This window comes from Arachis ipaensis, chromosome B05 (genome assembly GCF_000816755.2).
Source record: "Arachis ipaensis cultivar K30076 chromosome B05, Araip1.1, whole genome shotgun sequence".
In the NCBI taxonomy this organism is placed as follows: Eukaryota; Viridiplantae; Streptophyta; class Magnoliopsida; order Fabales; family Fabaceae; genus Arachis; species Arachis ipaensis.
In genome coordinates, this window is record NC_029789.2 from 70,188,581 (window position 1) to 70,191,393 (window position 2,813).

At 39.5% G+C, this 2,813-nt stretch overlaps 1 long non-coding RNA gene across 1 annotated transcript in view; it reads left to right on the forward strand.

Annotated features, from left to right (window-relative positions):
* The window catches only part of LOC110262879, a 3,886-nt gene extending 1,665 nt beyond the window's left edge, over positions 1-2,221 (forward strand). The window contains exons 2-3 of the long non-coding RNA XR_002347891.1: positions 1,610-1,612; positions 2,211-2,221. This is a non-coding gene — a long non-coding RNA (uncharacterized LOC110262879). The remainder of the gene's footprint in view (positions 1-1,609; positions 1,613-2,210) is intronic.

Sequence of the window (2,813 nt, forward strand, 5' to 3'; positions counted from 1 at the left end):
GAACCAAACTCAAAGCGAGAGGGGTGAGAGTTCATAGCAGCAAATAAAGATAAAAAGGAAAAACAAAAATAAATAAACAAGCAAAAGAAAAAATATTTACAATAACCAATAATAAGGCACACGTTAGCAGTTCCCCGGCAACGGCGTCATTTTGATGAGAGGATTTTTACCAGTAAAGAGATTCATAGAAATAGTTGCGTTGTAGATATAGTCTCTAAACCGACAAAAATCCCTTCGTACAAACGTTTTGGGTGTCACAAGTAACAAACCCCTTTAGGAATTGTTAACCGAGTATTCAAACCTCGGGTTGTCTTCTCAAGGAACTGCGAGGAAGTATGTTCTTATTATTGGCTATAGAGGTTGTAATCGGGGTTTAGAAGATGAGAAGCAAGTAATTTGAATGACAGGTAAAGTAATTGGCAATTAAAAAAAAATAAATACTGTAAAGCAAACTTTTGGCAAGGTAAGAGAAGTTGGAGGTCAAACGTAGTTATCTCTCTCAACTATAATGAAAGTTGAATCTAAACTCCACTTGATCAACCTGTACCAGGGCAACCAAAGTCAAGGGACTAATTAAATTGACCTTTGAATCCTATTTATTTCCTAAGAAAAGGTTGGGATTACTTAATTTCAGCTCAATTAGCAAGATAACGATTATCAATTATGTTGAGTTTAATAACTGTTGAGTTACTAAATTCTTAACCAGAACCAAAAGGGGAAAAAGTAAAATTACTGGAATAATAAAAATGTCCTTAGATGGGAAGCAATGGTAACTTAACTTAAATCAAAGAGAACAATCATAAACTGAAAATACCTCAATTATCATTAATTCAAATAACAGTCTGCAACATGGAAGAAATTCATAAATTCAATGATTAATTCAAGTGCTGGAATAAATAAAAGTAAAGGAAAGCTAAAATAAAGAAACATAAAACCTGGATTGAGAGTCACTCTTAAAATAAGAAGAAATCCTAAATCCTAAGAGAGAAAGGAGAAGATCTCCCTCAACTAAATCTAAATCATTGAAAAGTAAAATATGCGAGCTCTCTTTGAATGGGTGCATTCCCACACTTTATAACCTCTGGTCTATGCTGTCTGTACTTGGATCTGGGCCAAAAAGGGCTTCAGAATTCGCTGGGGGCATATTCTGTAAATTCTGATACGTGGCCTCTGTCACGCGTCCGCGTAGGTCACGCGTCCGCGTGGGTCACGCGGTCGCGTCATTTGGAGCTTTTCCTTGCCACGCGGTCGCGTCAGTCATGCGACCGCGTCATATGCGTTCTGCTTAAGGCGCGTGGTCGCGTCAGTCATGCGGCCGCGTCGCTGCTGATTCGTGCTTGGCACGCGATCGCGTCGTCCATGCGATCGCGTGGATACCAGTTTCCTTAAAGCTCTGTTTTGCTTTCTCCTTCCATTTTAGTATGTTTCCTTTTCCATCCTTTAAGTCATTCTGCCTTAGAAAATCTGAAACTACTCAACACACTAATCACGGCATCGAAAGGAAATAAAGGTAATTAAATTAATTAATTTTAAAGCTTAGGAAACAGGTTTTTCACAATATGACATAATAAGGAAGGGAAAGTAAAATCATGTAATTAATGTGAATAAGTAGGTGAAGGATTGTATAAATTACTCAAATTAAGCACAAAAGAACTCATGAAATATGGGTTTATCAACCTCCCCAACATACCTTTGAACCACCAAACTCACAAGCCCCTTTACACCATTTACCTCCATATGACCCTAACCCACATCCACCATACCAACCACCCTATGAACCAAATAAACCATACATAGATCCACCCCAACCTCCATTGGATAACAATACACTCATCTCTAACATCATTGGTCTCACCTCTACACTCCAAAATCTTATATCCCGCATGAACCAACCCTCTACCTCCAATATTCAACCCTCAAGCTCTAGTGCACTTCTTTTTCAACCATATAATGATCTTTTCATCCCATCACCACCCTCCATGGAAGAGCACCCACATCCATCAATCCAAGAGCAAGATGATCCCAATTATGCTATTGATATGGAACAGGAAAGAAGGAATCATCTTCGCGAATCCATACTTCATAAAGAGCTAGAGGAGGCCCTACGGGTAAAGGTAGGAGAAACCCTTGAAGATGAAGGAGTAGTTGAACGGAGTTGTCCAATTTTATACTTAAACAACTGGACAAAGCAACAATTATTAAAAAGGAAGAAATGGTGTACAACCTCCTTTCCAAGGCAATTGAAATTAATGCTGAGGATGGTGTACAACCTCCAAGGCATACCATGGTTGAAGACTTGGAAGAGGTTGATCAAGAAATAGAGACTAAAGAAGCAGAAGCACAGCCTCCCATGCCCTTGGTGAGCAATGAAGAAAAGATTGAACTGGAAGAAAGCTACCAATAGGAAGAGGTTAAAATTGAAGAAGCTTGCAAAGAGGTGGAAGTTGTCAAAGAAGAGCACAAGGGAGTGGAGCTGGAAATCACCTTGCCGAAGTTATTGGAGACCCCTCCCCCTAAGTTGCCATCATCCTTCACAACATTCAAGTGGATAAAATTCATATCCCTTAGCTTTCTAATTCCACTTGGATATGGGCTAGTGGAGACGGATGGTCAACTTAGAGCTCTTTGTGGCATAAAGAGTAAGAGGAAGATGGTCAGTGGTAAGAATTGTCCAGCAAGGTTCATTATGGTTGGAAGCTTTAAGTTTAAACGCAAAGGTTGGTATAAAGCTCAACTGAATGGGTCTAGGAAGCTGTTTGGATGTCTCAGTGAGAATTCCGACTGTTCACCACCCAAGTGGAAAAATGATGATC